The sequence below is a fragment of the Lepidochelys olivacea genome (assembly GCF_965140295.1).
Source record: "Lepidochelys olivacea isolate rLepOli2 genome assembly, chromosome: 7".
Lineage (NCBI taxonomy): Eukaryota > Metazoa > Chordata > Testudines > Cheloniidae > Lepidochelys > Lepidochelys olivacea.
In genome coordinates this window covers 61,450,780-61,472,848 of record NC_140417.1, presented here as the reverse complement: position 1 = coordinate 61,472,848, position 22,069 = coordinate 61,450,780, and the positions used below count along the sequence as shown (strand labels likewise).

At 43.7% G+C, this 22,069-nt stretch overlaps 1 long non-coding RNA gene across 3 annotated transcripts in view; it reads left to right on the top strand.

Moving 5' to 3' along the window:
- The window catches only part of LOC311523171, a 97,615-nt gene that overhangs the window by 32,555 nt on the left and 42,991 nt on the right, over positions 1–22,069 (top strand). The window lies entirely within an intron of this gene.

The window sequence follows — 22,069 nt, the reverse complement described above, 5'->3', positions numbered from 1 at the left end:
TTCACTGCAACTCATTTATAATCTAACAGTTAAATGTAGTCTGAGTTATCTCTTTGTAGAGTTCCTTATCTTAATGTGTCCTCCTGGCAATCAATAATCGCTTACAGTAGTATCTAAAAATGGAGGAGAAATATGGGTGAGGCTTTTGATAAGGGAGGAAATGCATTATTTGTGTTGTAACAGCACCTAGTGACTGTTATATAAACTTACGTAAAAATATACAGCACCTTCTATTCTGAAGGATCCCACTGCTTTACCATCTGAGTTCCGTTAGGGCACACCTGTAGACTAGGGTAGACTTTGACCCTATATGTTAGGGAAATAATTCCTTTCAGGTGAAACAGCCACCACTTAGGGATGAAGGGCATGTGTTGTGCACCAACAGAACTACACAAGCTTTTAGAACAGTGAATCAAGAATACTGTCTCCAGATGAAACTCGAGGTAATTTTAAATTAGCAGAATATATTACCCTAGCTTTAATTTGGCTAGAACACAGGATTCGGGGAATGGGGATCAATTGTTGTTCTATTGAAAGTGATTTGCCCTGGAATTGCCCATTACTACGTGGCACCTTGTATTTCTGAGAAATGTTCTATGGGATCTTTCTAATAATCAGAGGATTACAGAGGTTCAGTTTTGTCATGTCTGAAAGAGCATGCAAGAACATGGGTATTTCTTTAGGTGTTACACTGGGTATGAATCCTAGGATATTGCGTCTAAGAAAGCTGGCCCATGTGAACATCTGTGCTTGAAAAGGGACTTGCCTGTTACGAACTGACCAGTAGAATTTGAGCAACATCCTACATATGTCTGGTCTGAAAGATAGATGGAAGTCAAGGATATATGATCGAACATCCCTGGCAGAGCTCTTGTTTGGTGCCAGCAGGGAAACGGTTGGAATAATGAGGGCTTGGACTCTCCAGTTATCTATTTTGAATAAAATTGGCCTCTCAAATATTTTCCCACTTTATGTTGTGACTTTGTAGCGGGATGGTGAATGGCAACAACATCAGCACACAATAATATTGTGCAACAATGTACTGACATGGAACAACATAGAACAGAGAATCTCAAACTGTGGTCTGAGGACCACCCGTGGTCTGCGAGCTCCATTCAGGTGGTCTGCGGATAGTTCCCTCTAAGGTGCATGCCTGGACGGCTGCACACGAGAGAATGAAGGGCCACCCACCTAATTAGTGGAGCTGCGCAGGTGTGGCTCTACTAATTAGATGCCTGGACCCTGGAGAAGATGCACATATAAGGTGAGGTGGTGGCCTTGGGGGGAATAGGGGTAGGTGGGAGGGGACAGTGGTGTGAGAAGAGGGGATGGGGGGGAATTTGGGATATGCAGGGTTGCAGTGGCCAGAGAAAGAGGTGACTTTCTGCAGCTCCAGGGATGTGACTGCCGGTGAGAGATGGCCATCCTTCCCAGCCTCAGGTTTATGGCTGCTGTGGCGGGGGAGAGACCGCCCTCCTTCCTAGACTCAGCTCTGGGGCTGCCACGGCAGGGGAGAGAGGGCATATCCATTGTGTTAGAAAGGTGTAAGTACTGATATTCAAATCTGAGTTGTGTGCTTTTATTTGTAGAACAAAAAAACGTTAATTATTATTAAGGTTTCTTTTATATAGCGCTTTTATCTAAAGCGCTTTACAATAGTTAGCTAAATGTACAAACAGCCTTTGGAAAAAAGAAAAGGAGTACTTGTGGCACCTTAGAGACGAACCAATTTATTTGAGCATAAGCTTTCGTGAGCTACAGCTCACTTCATCGGATGCATACTGTGGAAAGTACATAAGATCTTTTTATACACACAAACCATGAAAAAATGGGTGTTTACCACTACAAAAGGTTTTCTCTCCCCCTACCCCACTCTCCTGCTGGTAATAGCTTATCTAAAGTGATCACTCTCCTTATAATGTGCATGATAATCAAGGTGGGCCATTTCCAGCACAAATCCAGGGTTTAACAAGAACGTCTGAGGGGCGGGGGGGGGAGGGGTAGGAAAAAACAAGGGGAAATAGGTTATTTCCCCCCACAAGTACTCCTTTTCTTTTTGCGAATATAGACTAACACAACTGTTACTCTGAAACCAACATTCGGAAAGAACATTAAGTGGCCCACCGAGACCCTCAGCAATTTTCAAGTGGTCCGCAAAAAGAAAAGTTTGAGAACCACTGACACAGAACTTCTTTGACTCCTATATCTCCTTCTCCCCTCAGTTGGAGCTCGTAAAGGGATTACTTATGCTCTCAAATCCTATACTCTGTTTATGCAGCCAGGGCTACTAGTATTAGAACAGGTCATTTGTTTGAGGAAAGCAAGTTGAGTTTATGGTTACTGTATCAAGGGGGGATGAAAATAGATTAACTTGGAAGCCCAAAATTGAGGGTGAATAGAAAACCAACCACGGCCTTTAAGCTTCATTAGAACCACTCATTTTTTTTGGCATGGTGATTTAATGTAATCATTTGAAGAATCGTCCATCTTGGAAATCTATGACTGAGCTACCAAGAAGAAAATGGGCCAAATTTTACCAAGCCGCAATCCCAGTGAAACCCTGTTGGCTTCAACAGGGCTTTATAGGGTGTAAGTCAGCAAAGACCTTGCTCTAGATTTTTAAGGAAACCCAGAAGACTGGTTTATTTGCTGACTTTTAATATGCCATTTGCACAGTTGAGACTGGAGGTAGATCACTCAGATAGTAGGAAAAGGAAGAAATGGGACCTTCATTAAAAGCCTTTGATAAAATCCTTTTTGCCTTCTTCACTATTACACATCTGATAGACTGCTTCAGATCCCTGCTACAGTCCCTGAGTTAAATCCATCCCTCGTGTAAAACCCCTGTGGCCAATGAAATTACAGGAGGGATGAATTTGTCCCCTTATAGCATATGCCCACACATCATGAACTACCCACAAGCAGTGAACTACACTTCAGCTACATCACTCCAAACCACCTGTTCTTCTTGTCGATAAAAAAGGGCTAAATGTTGCTGTAGTGTTATATTAGTTTCCTTTCCCTCTTGTAACAGTGTCATTAGAAATAGTTCAGAAATGGGCTAAATTATGCTGTAGATTTTTTCCTTTCCCCCCTAAATTCTACTTGTTTGCCACATCTCATCCTCTCACTCAGAGAAAATATTGACATCAATGTTCTGGAGTTAAAAACCTTCATAATCTGCCTTTGGATGCAGTGTGCAGCAGAATCCCAGCATTCCACACTTCAGCTGTTTTGTCCCATGCTACACTGGCTTGTCGCATGTTGACAGGCATGACGGTGGATGGAAACCTCGGCTGAGGAGATGCAGCAATGAGGCCTCATCTAGGGGAGGTTCTGGCCCACTGTCTCTCCATTTGAGACATACTGGGCAACATTCACCACAGTAAAGGCTTGACAAGGCCTTCTGCATCACAACAACCCCCTCTCAACTCCTTCAGACCAAATCCTCATGCCTGAATGGTTGAGTAAATGGTGCTGGGGAATGAGGCTGCGGTGGGCGTAGCTCTGTGCACCCATTATCCACCAGGCTAAGGGGCAGAGATCAGGAGGAGGTGCACTATGGCAGTTCTGGCTTTGCCCCCAAGTGCTGATGCACAGGGAGAACCCCACAGTAGGGATCTGTGTTGCACGGTGGTGGGAGTGCACAGTTCCCCAGAGGCTGGACTTGTTCTGCTGCCATGGGACCTTCTGCAGCTATGGAGGCAGGATTTCTCCATTATCGTTTGCCTTAAGTGATGGGGAGGCCTTGCCTGCAACCTCTGCATAGGGTTGATTTTTCACTTGGCAAGTCTGATGCAAAAGCTGTGATGGGACAGAAAAATAAGGGAGGCCTTCAGAATTCCAAAGCTGAGATATCTGGGAGCACTACTGAGGGAATGAAAGGCCTGCTGAAGAGATCACCAAAGAACTAATGCCACAATGAGCTGATGTGCCCAGGAAAGACTTTGACTAAAGACTGAGAAGTCATGTAGCTGAAGAAGGAATCTACAGTACTATATGGAAATTGAGATCGGTGACCTGTGAGCAAGTCTTGCTCTCTGGTCTGCTGCTTCCTATATGACACTACATTGTTCACTGTGTGTATCTGTGCTACATGTCTGACTGTTTTTAAAAAAGCATGGGCTCGGTTATCTAGCAGTATGGGCTTGAGAGATTGTAAAGGCAGTAGATCTCCATTTGCTTTCATTTCCCTGTGTGAAAGCCTGGGAATTGTTTGTTCAGGATGTTCTTTTTCACAAGTGATAGTCAGATATTAAAATCAGGAAGAAATAAAATGCATTCACCATACACTTGTTCTTGTGGCCTCTATTTAAAGCCCAATAGATAGAACTATCAAATAGTCAGTTAAATAAATAATTTAAGCATTATCTAAAATATAGAAACTTTCCATGGAACTGAAGTTCTAGCCTGAAAAGTGCCTCTTAAAAATGGTGTCATAAGTTCCAGATTTAGCGCCTCAGGCCCTGATTCAGTAAGGAACTTTGGCACATGTGTGAAGTGAATAACACTTAAATCCTTAAAGTTAATGTCCTTAAAGTTACATACGTTCTTAGGATCTTGGCTGAATCAAAGCCTCAGTGATTCCAAATCAGGGCTCCAATCCTGCAACTGCAGCTGCATGGACAAATCCTTCCGCAGGACCCCATTGAAGCTAGCAGGGTTGTACACCTGCAGCAGGCTTGCTATATGGATGCAGTTGCAGGACCACGGCTCCGTATTTGCTCTGTTATGGGCCTGATTCTGATTTCTCTAATTTTGGCTTTACGATGGTGTAACTCTATTGATTCAATGGAGTAGCTCATGATTTACATCTGGTATAACTGAGATCAGAATCAGTCCCACAACCAGTAAAATGTTGTTTGTTGTGGTTTTGGACAAACTCAAACTCAACTTGGAATATGAAAGTCAAACTGGGTTCTTCCCTGCTTGTGGCCCATAGAAATTCTACAGGTCTAAGTTTGCCCTCCATCAGCTATCTGTAAAACTCATCTGTCTTCTACACAGTTACATGAATGCAACTGAGCATTGGATATAGCCTGGCATCTGACATTTAGCCAACAATTCTGAGGATGTGCAAGCCAAGGTAGAGTTCAGTTTATTCTCCTGTAAACTGTAATCTCTGCAGCATTCACTGGAGTAAAAAACTGAACATATAAATACATACAGACAGCAGGTTTCCTGAATCTGTTCTGTTTTGACTGTAGAATTACACTTTAAAACTAACCGATAATGGGTTATGCTAAAATACAGGGGAATGGATCTCAAGATACTCAGTTGTAGTCTTAATGGTACATGTGTAAAGGAATGTGCTATTACAGACACTGTTTTAGAATATTCTAGCTGAAAGTTCACACACTTGGGCACCTGTTCAGTAAACCATTTCGTTTTCTCCCTTTAGCAGTTAAGTTTATTTTTCAAATCGGGTCACTTCTGGCTCTTACAAGGAGGACAATTATGTTTTAATAAACTGGTAAAGTTTGCAACACTGGAGGGTGATAACTTAAACAAATATATGTGATTTTCCTTTTTAACTGTTACACTCAAACTACAGCTCATCTGTAGGCTGTCAGGAATTTCCAAAGAAGTTGATTTTTAAGTAAATGTGAATCATAAAAATTCTCATGCTTTAATGACTCCAGGTTACTTGTCAGTTGTTTGTGGTGTTAATCAAGGAGTGAAAGATGATCTCATTTCCTTTAGGTATAATTCTGCTGCTCAGGTTGTATTTTTTAAACTAACTGTCTTCCTGTCCTGCACTTAGCCTGCTTAGTGTTGTTTCAGTGATCTTTTTTATTCCTGTTGGTGAAAGTATCAGAGTTTATCAGCTGTAGGTCCCTGGCCACTCTTGGGAAGCTGGTTGAGGTTGCATGTTTCTCCATGAATAGCTGTAATAGTCTGCTTTTTATCCCTGAACAAATGCCAATGTAATCAGTCTTAAAAACTTGCTTCACTCAAGTCCAGAAACCAACTGTTTGCTCAGCTGTTTTAGTGTGGTGCCCAGATAGGAACGGAGCTTGAAAAATCAAAACAATATAATCCTGCTCAAGTACAGTGTTGTTAGACACTTCAGCTGGAATTTTAAAAGAGGCTGAAAGGATTAGGAACCCAGTTCCTTTGGAGGAAGTTAGGTGCCTAACTTCCTTGGGAAACCTTTGAAAATAAATCCCAGCCATCATTCTGATCTTATTCATTCTGCTTTGGAGCTTGGGTGTATAAAGTGGGTATCTGAGGTGTGGTTTTTCTTCCTTGTTTTTCAATATAGAGTTGCTGTGTGCTCTCACACTGCTGCCTGTTTTGCCCCAGAAGTGGCTGCATTGGTGGGTTGCTACATTGGTGCACAGTATATCTGTCTTTAACCTATGGTGCATGAATTGTGACAAATGCCCAAAGCAGATTCAGTCTGTATACGCTTCCAACCCTCTCTGGGGTTGATTGGGTTTGCGTAGATGCCTGAAAATGTGCAGAGCTGGGATAGTCATCTGTCACTTGTTTCTGTACAAACTAATATGCCATGCTGTGATGAGTCAATTAATGTCTAAAGTCTGAGGTGCAGATGTTGGATCCAGTTATAAAACATCCCAAAATGTCTGCTTGTGTGCAGGCATGGGCCCATCTTTAGTTTAAAATCAGCTGGCCCATTGGGGGTGAGAACCTCATTTTGACTCTCCAAGGCCAGAAGGCAAACAAGACAAACAGAAACATACCGAGAGTCTTTTGGTGAGTCAGCTGTCCTGCTAATGCTGACCGTAAACTCTGTAAGGCAGTTTTTCAAGGGAATGCTATGTTCACATACCCTATACTGCTCTGAAAAAAGCACACTGAAACCAAGCATTTGGAAACTTACAGGAGTTTCGCAGAAAGAGCTGACAGGGAACATTGTGTATGCAGAGTTTTAGCCAGTCAGAAAGCTGTAACCTGCACTGAAAATGACAAATTGGGTCAGAACCAGATGCCAATTTACTTCCCCATCCCCCAGATTCTTGATGCTGGGGCATCTCCATTCTGAGACCATTGCAACAGGAACAAGAGAGATTTAGTGAAAGATGAGAAGCAAACAAATCTCCCAGGGTGAGATCTGTAAGGCAAGTCTTAGTAGTAATATAATTGGGGAGGCAGTCTAACTCCAGCTGTTCATGCTATACAACCACTGGGCACTATTCTCTTCAAGAGATCCCCACCCTGGACGCCATTAGAGACTCCATTCCTCCCTGCTTGCTCATGCAGCAGGCCCTCACACAGCAAAGGACCACAAATGCCTAGACTAACCTAGGTTGGTCTGCCCATGGGGAAGGAAGCACTGACCTTGTGGGCCACCTAGCCAAGCAGTACCAACACCATAGCAGGTGTCCTGGCGGAGAGGCAGCTTAACAAGTATGAATAGTTCCTACCATACCTGGAGAAGTATCCTCTCTCAGAAGCCTTTGCTGGTCTGCGGGGAAGAAAGAGTGTGGTTGTTAGCTCTTACACCTCCACCCTCTCAGGTGGAATTCAGAGTTGTAACAGTAGCCTCCAGGGGAGACTTGTCTGCCCTGAGGGCAGGAGTTGGTGTGTGTTAATTCTTCCCAGCTTCCATGAACTGCAGAGCTCTGTCAACAGCTGCAGACTGGAACTAGATTTGTATCCCTGATATGTAAAAGGATTATTTTGATTGTAAATCAATCAAGTGCCTTTGCAATGGGCCCCATCCAAACTTCTAAAGAAGTAGAACATCTAATCAGAGTATGCAGAAAAATATGTCTGTATTATGTGTATTACTATGGTGCCCAGGGCCGGCTCTAGGCACCAGCAAAGCAAGCAGGTGCTTGGGGTGGCACATTCGTAGGGGCGGTATTCGGGCCATCTTTTTCTTTTTCTTTTTTTTTTTTGCTTGGGGGCCGGCCCTGCAGGCGCTCACCCAGGTAGCCACTGTGGTTCGTGCTGCCAGCGGGGTCCGACACGTGGAGCGCGGAACACTCAGGCTGGGGGCCGCCCCATGGGGCGCACGGAGGAGCCGTCTGCAAGTGTTGCAGGGCGGCCGCCCCCCACCGCCGCAGCAATGGCTGGGCGAAATGGCCCGAGCTGCCCAGGGGCTGTGGCATGGTGGCCAGGAGCAGCAGCAACATCAGGGCCATAGAGGGGACCGGTGCCCGGGGTGCTGCCATGCAGGGCCCACGTCCCACCCTCTGGGGCTCCACTGGCCGCTCCCTCTGGGGCTGCCCTGCCCTGGCTCCTGAGCTCCCTGTCTGGGTGGTCCCCCTGGCTCTGCCTTCCAGATTCCCAGCCAGTCTTGGAGGTGGGAGCCCCAGCTGGAGGGACCCTGGGCTGAGGCACATCCCAGGAGTCCCACTGCTTACCCCGATCCTGCCAGCGCCGAACTGGCTGGAGGCGAGGGGGGAGCGGGCAGAGTCAGGGCCCCCTGAGCGCCAGGAAGGAGTCGGGTGGATGCAGCCGCCGCCCCTGCTAGTGTCATGAGCGGGATGCTGATGACCCGCCCTGGGAGCAAGTTACCAGTGATCCAGGGCTGGGGCGTCAGGGGGGTGCGGTGGGGGGGCGGGGAAGAGCCCAGGGCTGGGGCAACAGGGGAGAAGGGGGGACCCCAGGGCTGGGGTGGGGGGCAGCCCCAAATTTTTTTCTTGGGGTGGCAAAAAACCTAGAGCCGGCCCTGATGGTGCGTGGGGGCCCTAGTCACGGACCGGGGCTGCGTGGTGCTAGGCACTGTACGAAAAAGACAGAGACCGTTCCTGCCCTAAAGAGCTTGCAATCTAATTCTAAAATGAGACAGCAGTTGATACAGTACAAGTTGATGTTCTAGGAAAGTATGAGATGATACTGCTCAGCACAATTGACAGTTGTCTCAGCATACCAGTGTCCTAAACATGGAAAAGATTATTTTGTAGGCATCACAGAACAGGAGTCTTTTGAAGAAGGATAATGAGGCAGCTTTTCAGCGGTTGGCAGGGAGCTGCTCCCAAGTGTCAGTGGCAACATGGGAGAAAGCACAAAGGTCTTCCTGTGCACCACTTCTGCCAAGTGCTGTTGGCAGCACAAGGGCAGATTCAATTGTCTAGTGGTTGCTTCTAAAAACTTAACAAATAATACCAACTCAAGCCCCATTCCAGAAACCTGGGAAAACTGAATCCCTCCCATCCCCTGGATGCTTTTGACAAGTAATATTGCCCCTGCGCAAGCTCTGTGTCCATAGTACAACAAAGAAAACTTTATTATGGGGAAAAGGGGGCACAGAATAAACAGCCAGAAATAGTTAATAAATATAGACCGATATTGTTGATTAAGTAAGGCTCACACCTTCCCCTCACACCTCCCAGGAGTCATGGCAGTATTTGTGAACAGCAATTTAATAAGGTGTTTGTTGCAATAGAGAAGGGGGAGCCAGTGGAAGGATGCAAAGAGACATGTAACATGGTCAAAGCAATGGGCGAGGAAAATGATCTTCACAGCAGCATTCTGACTGGATATGAATGGGGCAAGATGGCCTTTGTCAAGTCCAGAGAGAAGGATGCTGCAGTAATCAAGATGCAAGGTGATTAGAACTTGGATGGGAGTTTTAGCCGTGTGGATGGATAGGAAAATAGCCGTGTGGATGGATAGGAAAGGTTGTATCTTAGAGATGTTATCCAGAAAGAATCTGCAAGATTTAGAAAGAGCCTGGATGTGAGCACCTAGAGAGAGGTTTTAGGAGAAGATAATTACCATGTCATAGGCCTGTGTGACGGACAGGATTGCAGTGGTGTCCTCAGTGACGGAGAGAGGAGATAATGGGCAGGGCTTGAGGGGGAATATTAAACGGGTTTATTTTTTAGGGACATTGAGCTTGAGCTGATTGCTAGACATCCACAAGATGTCAGAGATTTTTAGCTTGGATGGAAAGAGAAGGTCTGGAGTAGAGAGGAAGATCTGTGAATTGTCAACAGAGATGGTAATTGAATGAGGTTACCCACAGATAAGGTATAAAAGGAGAAGAGAAAGGGACCAAGGACATAGCCCTGTAGAATCCCTACAGAAAGTTAGAGAAGAGATAAGGAGGATCCTCTGAAGGAGGAATTACAGAGGTAGGAGGAGACCCAGGAGAGGACTGTTGTGGAAGCCAAGGGAGGGCAGATTTCAAGAGCATGGTTGATTGGGTCAAAGGCAGCTGATAGATCAAGGAGAATGATGATGAATTACTGCTTCTGAGCTCTGGCTAGAAGAAGTCATTGGAGACTTTGGCAAGAGCAATTTCAATGGAATGCAAGGGGTGGCAGCCAGAGGCTTTGAGATGGAATTGGAGGGGAGTAACTCCAAATAGCAATTGTAAACTGTGTCTTTAAGCAGCTTAGAGATGAAAGGAAGAAGGCGATTGGGCAGTAGTTGAAGAGGCAAGTGGGGTCATGGGTAGTATTTTTTAAGATGGGAGAGACTAACGTTTTGTAAAATTGTGGATTGGGGGTTGGGAGGAAGAGAGAGTTTCCCTAACTTTATTATAAAATTTGCTGAGATTTTCCCCACAGTTTCAGTGGAAAATTTGCCTGTTTCATTTTTTCCCCCTCAGCACACTGGTGGTTATTCATGTTGCAGTCTAACAGGAAAGCTATGCCAGAGCCGCTAGGCTAATAGAAACTGGTGAACAAAAAAAAGCAGAATTTTCATGTAGTTATAATATTTATTTCTTACCTATCCCTTGAAACACAATTCAATTCAATGGAAGTGCTTGCAGGAATCAGGAATGTGAATAAGGAATACAGAACCAACTCCAAGTTACTGTGTTATGCTCATTAAAATGTTGTACATAGTATTGAAACAGATATGAGAACAGGATGGTCCTAGTCTTGCTGACACTGATTTCAATGGAACAGGATTGGTCTCCAAAATATCTGGTAGAATTAGAAGCCCAGATGCTGATTTCAGTTGCTCTGTTTATAAATCCAGTCACTCCACTTATTTATACTTGTGTAACAAGGATGAGAATCTGACCTAGGGTATCTAGGCACTTAGAACCCTCTTTTCCTGCCTCCACAAACAATAAAAAAACCCTTTATAATCCATACCACCCCTAACATGATAGAGCGCAGTGCACTAACATGGCCTTTCTTGTCTATATATCCCCTGTGGCAGCTAATCCCATGCCTAGCTACAGCGATGTAGTGATGGACTCTTACCCAATCCCCTTCTAGCTGAGAGTTCCCTTTTGAAGAGGGAGAGGAGCAGGAACAAAGACAACATTTTATAAAAGTGCTGCTTACCTCGCCTTCTTTGCCCACCTTGATTATCATACACATTGTAAGGAGAGTGGTCACTTTGGATGAGCTATTACCAGCAGGAGAGTGAGTTTGTGTGGGGGGTGGGGAGGGGGTGAGAAGACCTGGATTTGTGCTGGAAATGGCCCACCTTGATTATCATACACATTGTAAGGAGAGTGATCACTTTAGATAAGCTATTACCAACAGGAGAGTAGGGTGGGAGGAGGTTCATGGTCTCTGTGTATATAATGTCTTCTGCAGTTTCGACAGTATGCATCCGATGAAGTGAGCTGTAGCTCACGAAAGCTCATGCTCAAATAAATTGGTTAGTCTCTAAGGTGCCACAAGTACTCCTTTTCTTTTTGCTTCTTTGCTAATGTTACTATTTCAGTCCCTGTGGAGTTCTCTTCCTTGTGGTGAAAGAGGTTCATTTAGGTTAGGAGTTGAGTTAACACTGCTGCTTTTGGCATTTGGCTACAGGATTTTCTGTTGACTTAAAAGTGCAGCAGCATACGATAAAACTCAGTAGAAACACTTCACAGACTTACAGTTTGGTCCTAAACAAATAGCCTTATGCCCCTATTATCTTTACAGAAATGGCAAAATCAATACAGAAGCTTTGGGTAAATTTTTTTCAAAAGCATTTAATGTCTCAGAAGTGAATTTTCAGAAGTGACTTAGGCACTCAAAGGCTACATACCATTTTCAAGTCAATGGAACATATGCTCCCAAGGCACTTGGACAGTTTTGAAAATTTTACTTATCGGCTTTTCTTGCACTGCTTGGCGTTAACTGTCTAATGGTGTTTTCTCTGTCCTTCCCACTGTAATTCATATTAAAAAGGAATGTATACTGTCTTTGGATCTTGTGATGTACACAGGATGTAACTTATATCATCTAACATTTTTTTCTATCTTAAATAATCACTGAGAAGAACTAATCCTACTCCAAATGAGTGAGAAAACACAGGAAAAGAGGATAAACAGACACATGTTGCAAAACCAAAGGAAATCCATGTTCAAGGTATTAAGCAGAAAGAATATATATATACTTTTTGCTTTTGGAAGCAGTAGGTTCCAGGAAATAGAGCATGGAACTAAGGGTCAGGGCAGCTGGGTGCTGTTTCTGGTTTTGTCACTGACTGCATGTATCTTTTGTGTGCTTACCCTCTTTGCACGTCACTATACATACCTGCCAAATGGCAGCAATGACATTGGGAAGTTCTTTGAGTATGGAGCTGTCTGTAAGTACTGAAGTATTATGGTACTCTTACACAGCTTTTGGAGTGACTTGGGATATGGTGGAGAATGTGTCCTCGAGAGCAGGCAGTATCTGCAAAAAAAATCTGTACCTGGAACATAGATGGGTTGAAAGTAGGGCTGTCAATTAATCGCAGTTAACTCATGTGATTAACTCAAAAAAATTAATCATGATTTAAAAAATTAATTGCGATTAATCGCAATTTTAATAGCACTGTTAAACAATAGAATACCAATTGAAATTTATTAAATATTTGTGGATGTTTTTCTACATTTTCACATATATTGATTTCAGTTATAACGCAGAATTCAAAGTGTACAGTGCTCTCGTTATATTACTATTTTTAATTACAAATATTTGCATGGTAAAAATGATAAAACAAATCATACAAGTACTGAAGGGCAATCTCTTTATTGTGAAAGTGCAACTTACAAATGTAGATTTTTTTGTTACATAACTGCACTCAAAAACAAAACAATGTAAAACGTTAGAGCCTACAAGTCCATTCAGTCCTATTTGTTATTCAGCCAATCACTAAGACAAACAAGTTTGTTTACATTTATTGGAGATAATGCTGCTCGCTTCTTATTTACGTCACCTGAAAGAACAGGCATTCGCATGGCACTGTTGTAGCCAGCATTGTAAGGTATTTATATGCCAAATGTGCTAAACATTCGTATGCCCCTTCATGCTTTGGCCACCGTTCCAGAGAACATGCTTCTAGGCTGATGATGCTCATTAAAAAAAATGGGTTAATTAAATTTGTGACTGAACTCCTTGGGGGAGAATTGTATGTCTCCTACTCTGTTCTACCTGCATTCTGCCGTATATTTCTTATTATAGCAGTCTCGGATGATGACCCAGTGTATGTTCATTTTAAGAACACTTTCACAGCAGATGTGACAAAACGCAAAGAAGGTACCAATCTGACATTTCTAAAGATAGCTACAGCACTTAACCCAAGGTTTAAGAACCTGAAGTGCCTTCCAAAATCTGAGAGGGATAAGGTGTGGAACATGTTTTCAGAAGTCTTAAAAGAGCAACACACTGATGCGGAAACTATAGAACCCAAACCACCAAAAAAGAAAATCAACCTTCTGCTGGTAGCATCTGACTCAGATGATGGAAAATGAACATGCGTCGGTCTGCACTGCTTTGGATCTTTATTGAGCAGAACCCGTCATCACCATGGATGCATGTCCTCTCAAATGGTGGGTGAAGCATGAAGGGATCTATGAATCTTTAGCGCATCTGGCAGGTAAATATCTTGTGACGCCTGCTACAACAGCACCTTGTGAACACCTGTTCTTACTTTCAGGTGGTAAACAAGAAATGGGCAGCATTGTCTCCTGCAAATGTAAACAAACTTGTTTGACTGAGTGATTGGCTGAACAAGAAGTAGGACTGAGTGGGCTTGTAGGTTCTAAAGTTTTACATTGTTTTATTTTTGAATGCAGTTATTTTTTGTACATGATTCTACATTTGTAAGTTCAACTTTCATGATAAAGAGATTGCACTACAGTACTAGTATTAGGTGAATTGAAAAATACTATTTCTTTGTTTTTTACAGTGCAAATATTTGTATTAAAAACAGGGGTGAAAGTAACTTAAAGGACTTACCTGTACGCTGGAGTCCTGAGCAGGGGCGGGGCCTTGACCGGAAGGGGCGGGGCCTCAACCAGAAGAGGCAGGGCCTTTAGAGCCCCGGGCCCTTTAAATCAAGATTTAGAGGGCTACGGGCTTTGGCTGCAGTAGAGGCAGCTTGGAGCACCAGCCCTTTAAATCACCACTGGAGCTACCAGCTGCAGAGGCGGCTGGGAGCCCCGGGGCTTGGGAGCTGTTTAGAGGGCACAGGGCTCCAGAGCCCTGGGCCCTTTAAATTGCCGTCCGAGTCCTGCTGCTGGAGCCACAGGGTAGCAGCGGCGGCTGAGGGCTCCAGTGGTGATTTGAAGGGCCAGGGGCTCCCGGCTGCTGCTACCCACAGCGGAACCCTGGGCCCTTTAAATCACTGAGGGAGCCCCAGGGCTCCCGGCCACCTTCGCTACCTGGGGGTTCCAGCAGTGGGGCTCTGGCAGCAACTTAAAGGGCCTGGGGCTCCAGCCACTGCCGGGCGCCCCAGGCCCTTTAAATCACCGCCTGGGAAAGCCGGTCCGGTCCAGCACACCGGCTCTTGCCAGTATGCCGTACCGGAACGTACTGGGTTACTTTCACCTCTGATTAAAAATAAATATAAAGTGAGCACTGTACACTTTGTATTCTGTGTTGTAATTGAAATCAATATATTTGAAAATGCAGAAAACATCCAAAAATATTTAAATAAATGATATTCTATTATTGTTTAACATCATGATTAATATTTTTAATCTCTTGACAGCCCTAGTTGAAAGGTAAAGGAGGAACCATACATCATATTCAGGTTTTTAATAAAGGCTGTGGAACATTTCCAGAATTTATTAGAAGCTTTGAAACAGGGTGATGCGTGACTCTACAAGTAGGTGTTTCCAGATGGTACACTTCCAATGTCATTAGCAGGCCAAATTCAGCTCTTGTGCAATTGCGAACAACCCCATTAGAGCCAAATGTAGTCCAGAAGCTGTAGTTTAGTTAAGAATTGCAGCTTGCCAGGAAGTTTGTAAACACCTGTTGGTATGATATGTAAATTTTCAGGAATGATGCTGTGAGATATGGGTTGGAGATAACAAGGATGTTGCAGACAACAATCCCATCATTTCTGGGGCCGATGGCAAGATTGCTCTATTAAGGAAAATAAAAAAATTAAGCCACCTTTATTAGACTCTTTTGGCAAAGATGCTACAGACATTCTCACTAAAAGAGTCTTCCACAGAGTTGATCCACATTTCCCAATTCTTCACAAAGAGGAATATTTCTGGGAATACGCTGAAGGATCAACACTTGTCAGGGCACGTAGGGCAGCTGAGAAGAAACAAAAGCTTCCTAAAAGAGCAGAAAAGAAATATAAATCCAGGAGAAGGAGTAAAGACCAAAGAAAAGGAGACTGATATTCAATCCTTATAAGGAAGAACATCTTTGGAAGCATTAAGTGTTTCGAATGGCTGGGAAAAGTTTACTCAAAGGTCAATAAATTCCCAGGCTCTCGTGCTACAAATGCTGCTGAAAGGCATCATCATCCTATCTTTCTACAACATGACAGAGTCTCTTGGCCATGGAATGTGAGCTTATTGGGATATAGCCCCAGCTATCTGCCGTTCCCCATCTTGGAGGTCTGTCCCAAATGCTCTCACAGGCTTTTTAGTGGTGCTGAGGATGTGAGGTCTAGCAAGGCAAAGCTTTTGTTTTTACAATCCGACATGGGATTGTAGTAATAATGGATCTTATCCATAGTCAGTGTGCACTGAATTCTTGAATGCAGTGGTGCACTCTGACTGAGTATTGTTTTACTGTATTACTACCATCCTGCTTAGTGGAATCTGTGTTCTCTAGCAGTGGACTCTTTTGATGCATACTGGGTCCTTAGGATTCCTGTAGGCTAAAATATTTTATTGTAGTGGCCATAGAAGATGCCCCATTGACCTCCCTAATGGCTGACATCCTCAGCGCACCGCTTGCATCATAGGTAGCAGCACTTCTCACTCTGCAAAAGCAGCTTCTGGCTGAGACAAGCCTGGCACAGCTTCTAAGTGGCTTACATACAACCTGCTTTTTTGGCTCATCTTAGGCTTGAGTCTCCGTTTACGGAGTGTTCAGGGAGCACACGCACAGTACAGTCACTGTCTGGAGAAACTCATTAATAGGGTTATTCCAGCATCACTGATGCTCCAGTGCTTGTGCACCAGAAACTCCCATTAACTGCAATGTGGAAATTTTAATGCACTGTCATGGTTGGATTGGGCCTTCTTGTCTGGCCATGAGCTGGCTGATGTAAGACCTCCCAGGCATCCCACAGCTCCATTTGTGAGGAGCCTTGGTTATAAATTGGATTAGCTCAGTCTCCAGCTGTTTCAATCCTTGACCTTGCTTAGGGACACAAAAATTAGTAAGCACTAGTTAGAGAAGATTGTTTGGGGAAGTTTTGGATTCTTCACCAGGATCTCTTATGGAGACAGTTAAATTGATTTTAAAAAGCCAGCAAAGGAGGAACAGCTAGAGTTGGGTAAACAGTCAAAAATTCATACGTAAGGATCTCAAACATTCCTAACTTATAACTTTATTTCAAACATGTTCCTAATCCTTTCCAGCTGCTTTTTTGCAAACATTTATATGAGCAAAATTTTCTTCACAGGAATTATAAAAGAGCAGTCAAATTCCAGGGGAGGTTGCCTGGACTTGGCAGGGTTGCAGGAACAAGTTATATATCCTGTACAACTGTGGCTGTTTGTGCTGGCATGCCAGCACCACCTCAGTGAAAATGTGCTGTTTAACCATTTAGAGCCAGCCACCTACCATGCAGGGAGCCAGAGGCTGTGATCTTTCATTTTTCATATCAAGGGACAAATACATTTATCAGCATCAGTAACCAGATACATTTGAGCCGGGGCATGGGTGTGTGCGCACGTGTATCTAGGAGTTATTTAAAAAGAAGATTTCTTCAACCAAAGTTACAGATAAAAGTATAACTCTCCCAGAAAAGTTTGGCTAATCTTTTTGTAATATGAGATAACCATGCCTAGCTGTTAAGTAAGATGACTACTCTCTTAGAAGTATCAGAGAGGTAGCCGTGTTAGTCTGGATCTGTAAAAGTGGCAAAGAGTCCTGTGGCACCTTATAGACTAACAGATGTATTGGAGCATAAGCTTTCGTGGGTGAATACCCACTTAGTCGGATGCATACATGCACCCACGAAAGCTTATGCTATGCATCCGACGAAGTGGGTATTCCCCCACGAAAGCTTATGCTCCAATACGTCTGTTAGTCTATAAGATGCCATCAGGACTCTTTGCCTCTCTTAGAAGTGCATTCCTTAAAGTGTCTTGGAGGAGGCACAGGCCACAAAGGACAGATAATGTTGCCTTCTTTCCTGTATTTGAAATGACTGAGTTTTCCTTGCTGTAAGACATGAACAGCACCTAACAGAGAAACAGTATATATTTGCATAATGCACTTCAAATTTTTTGTGTAATACGACAGGATATTTCATTTCAAATATTTCTTCTGTACCTATGGAAAACCTATATGTCTTGCACCCATATCCTTTCTGTGATATCCTTAGCTAAACAGCCACAAATCTAATCAGTACTTGGAAATACCACATCCAAAACCCCAAAGTCCTACAGGAAGTGGTGTTGGTGATTCAGTAGATGGCACTCTGCCCTCTGAGTCAGTGCTGAACCAACGCCCCAGCATGGTTTTAGGGGGGGTAAGATGTAAAACTGAGGTCCTGTCCACATGTGATCACTGGCAGATTCATCAACACTACTGATGACAGCAGAGATATTGGCCACAACATTCTGGCCAGATTCCAGCTTGGAGTAGATTACGTCCTCTATCTGAGGACTATATATTAAATGGATTTTTGGAACAGAGAGATGGAATAGGAGCTTGCTCCATCCACTCCACGCATTGACCTGGTATTGCAGTACCTCCAGGAACGGTGCACCTCCCCTTGGGGAGTCTATTGTGGTTGAAAAAGATCATCCTCGTCGACATCACGGTCTCCTTCGAGAACAGGACCCTGGCCTTCCGCGAAGCCCGAGCTCATAAGCTGGAAAAATACGCCCCCCGTGGCCGACACCCTGAGAGCAAAGGGCTATGAGGTGCAGATGGATGCCCTGATCGTCGGAGCCCTGGGCGCTTGGGACCCCTGCAACGAGCGTGTGCTGCAGACCTGTGGGATTGGTCGATGCTACGCACGGCTCATGTGGTGCCTCATGGTCTTGGACACCATCCGATGGTCCAGGGACATCTACATCGAACACATCACCGGCCACCGACAGTACCAGGAGATGTGAGCCAGTACGACATCGTGCATCAACTATGGGAAAGGGACTGAGAGACTTTTTCCACTGGACCATATGAACTGGAACCATAAACTCACTGAACATTAAATCCCACCAAATGAGGGTAGATTCATCCCCATCATCATATCCATTCATTATACTCCACACCTGAACATAGCCATTATATGGACAACATACCCCCATATCTCAATGTCTGTACTTTGACCGGTTAAACTTTTACCCCTAATCGGGGAGATTGCAGATTATGTATTCCTTACGCCACCCATTCCTAAACGGGATTTTGCACCCCTTGATAATCTGTACCTTATTCCCTGATAACCAGAAACTTCTATGCTTAAACTCTGTACCATTTTCTTTTTACTTCAACATTATCTTAATAAAATTATTTTCTGCCTTCTTTTCCCCTGATGGCTTTACTGGGAAAGTTATTCTTCTCTTTCCCCTTCTAAAACCTGTTGCTGATGCAGAATGGATACCACATTCCAGCACACAGGAGACTACTTTCCTTCCAGGTATACTGTGAGAATTAGTGTCACAGTTCAGGGTAAGCTACACCTTTGACCCTCTTTGTCTCTTCACGGGCACCTCTTTAAGTGCCAAGCCCAGCACCTCAGCTTCTCTTGGGGTGGAATCCCATGATTCACCCCGCTTTTAAACGGAGTCTCCAGGTTACTGCAGACCAGTTTGCCTTCCATGTTTCCTTAGCAGGTCCAGCTGGTTTTGGTATCTGCCATAGAGGCTTGTGACCAGTAGTTAAATGCAGTAACTCAGACCAGCCTCTTCAGAACAAAGCATTACCTATTTACTCACAGGGACAGAACAGAGAAGAAAAGTGTGAAAATAACAAAAGGCCTACATGCATCTTGTCCTACCTACCAGCTTTAGGCATGTGTAACTTCCCCCAACCCCTAATGTCTGGGTGTGGAGGGACAGTGTCTCCATGGCAGTCATTGCCTCTCTTTGTCTCCCTCTTAGCCCCTGGGCTGAGGCTTTTAACCCCTCCCAAGTGCTTTGTTTCACTTTTCCTGCTTGAGAGGCCCAGGAGGAGGTAATCTTCAAAGGAATTAACCTCTGCATTGTCCATCTGAGTACCAGCAGTTGAGTTGAAGTCACTGTCTGGCTTCCTGTCTGGGCTACAAGCCAGCTAGTACTGAGTTAACCTTTAGCCCTCCATACAGCAGGCCTCCCTACAATCATCAAGCAAATAGAGATACACATAATATTGATAAAAATTATAGCTGTCTCCCATGTTTTTCATGCATAGCTTTATAAAGTACTTTGGGAGCCTTGGATGGAAGATGTCATGAGAGAGCGGAGTATTGTTGTTAAGTATTATAAAGCCTGGTTCTGCAAAGACTTCGTATCAGGAGTAGAACTTACACCCATTAATAGTTTCATTGATTTCAATGAGACTTCACAGGAGTAAACACGGTGCCTGCTAGCAAGTGTTTGCACAGTTAGGCCCATAAATTGCTTGTGGTGTTTAGAGACCTGATTTGATATTACTAGAGGCTCCAACATGAACTTACCTGCATACGTGTATGCAGGGGAGCAAGGGCATGCAAGGAGCTACCTACTTCACTTGACCCTGAAAACTGCTCTTGCTTCTCCCGTGAAGGTGGACATGAAGTAGGTGGTGCCGTGGCTGCTCGCCATATCCCTTCTAGATGCACCATCCCATTCTGAGTCCTACTCTGATTCCTACTCTGCCCCGGGAGGTCACTTACACTAGATGAACTGCTACCTTGGATAGAAAAGCTGTACTGTAATGTCACTGGTTCTGAAGTTGCATGTGTGGGACCTAGATAAACTTCATGTAAGTCATAGGGACAAATTCATGGACAGAATCCAGGGATGAATTTGCCTTGTACTGTGCATATCTTAAGCAGCCCACAAGAAACAAAGGTACTTGTTAGAAAGTTCCACCTGGGGTCTCTGTACCACATTGTACAATTATATCTGACTCCAATGCATGAGAAACTCGGACCATACTGCTTGCTCACAGCTGGCACCAACTGGCTTGGCTGTTGATCTCCAGAATTTAAAGAGAACCCCCCCCTCCTAAGCTAACTGTCCTTGTGACCTAGTAAATTATACTACTGAACCTTTCGTCAGCACTAAGTAAATTAGCAAAAACAATAAAACACTTGGATGCGCACGGTATGATAGGAATTAACCAGCATGGCTTCAGTAAAGAAAAAAACAGTGCCTTACCAACCTATGAGAATTCTTTACAGGAGTCAGCAAGCTGACCGTTAAAAAAGAATTGGTAAATAAACTGCTTGGACTTGGATCTGGCCTTGGTTGAGCTGTAAGTACGTACAAGAGGACCTGGTCAGCAACATTTCATCTAGCCCATGCTGTGCATATTCCAGCTGACGTACCCCAGAAAGTATTTGTATTGGCTCCTGTCAATACAATAGCAATTTCATTGAAACTGCTCTGAACATAAATTGTCTTTGTCTCCACTGACAGCTAAATAGTGATCAATGCTGGTTCAGCTGCAACCATTTTCTGCAACAGCTCTATTTTGTAATGTAGACAGGGCTAGAGTGAAGTGAAGTTTCCTCTCTCTAGTCTGGAACAGATATTTATAATCCAAGTTCTGAGTGCTAAAACAGAATCACACAGGAAAGCTCTCTCCTGGGATGACCTTGCTTCATGCTCTATAAAGTGTTGTAACTGATCAAACAAACTTGAGTAGTACAAGACTATACACTACCTCCTCAGCCATTGTGACTTCCTCTGTTCTAACCAGTGTCACTGAGGAGTGCAATGTGCAAATCAGATGTGGAAAATGCCTGCTAAATCACCTTGTTCATCCTTTAGCCAGTGCAGAATTGTTCCCTACACAATGTTTTGTGGTGTTTTTGTCTAGGTTAAGTAGAGATGCTTCCTCAGTTCTCCCTTTGGAAATAAATAATTCCCAAAATGTAAAAATTATATGTATTTTGCCAATAATACCTCTAATCAAAAATATAAGTTAGAAATAGCAGATGTTGGCATCCAACTTTACAAAACTATGCCAAATGCTCCTGCAAAAAATCCTAGGATCAAATCCCAAATCCTCACCGATGGTGTGGTTTTGTGTTGTTTGTTTTTTATAAATGAAAATTGTCATGATTTTTCATGATTTAAAGGATTTGTAGAAAACTTTAGGGTATTTTGATGGCTTTCATTTCCATTATGAGTTTTAAATTGAAATTTATTTGGTTTAGCTTTTGAATACTTTTATGGGATTCTTTCTAAAGTTTCACAAAAAGAAAAGGAGTACTCGTGGCACCTTAGAGACTAACAAATTTATTTGAGCATAAGCGTTCGTGAGCTACAGCTCACTTCATCAGATGCATTCAGTGGAAAATAGAGTGGGGAGATTTATATACATAGAGAACATGAAACAATGGGTGTTACCATACACACTGTAAGGAGAGTGATCACTTAAGATGAGCTATTACCAGCTGAAGAGCGGGGGCTGTAGGGAAGAAAACCTTTTGTTGTGATAATCAAGGTGGGCCATTTCCCGCAGTTGACAAGAACGTCTGAGGAACAGTGGGGGGTGGGGGTGGGGGATAAACATGGGGAAATAGTTTTACTTTGTGTAATGACCCATCCACTCCCAGTCTCTATTCAAGCCTAAGTTAATTGTATCCAGTT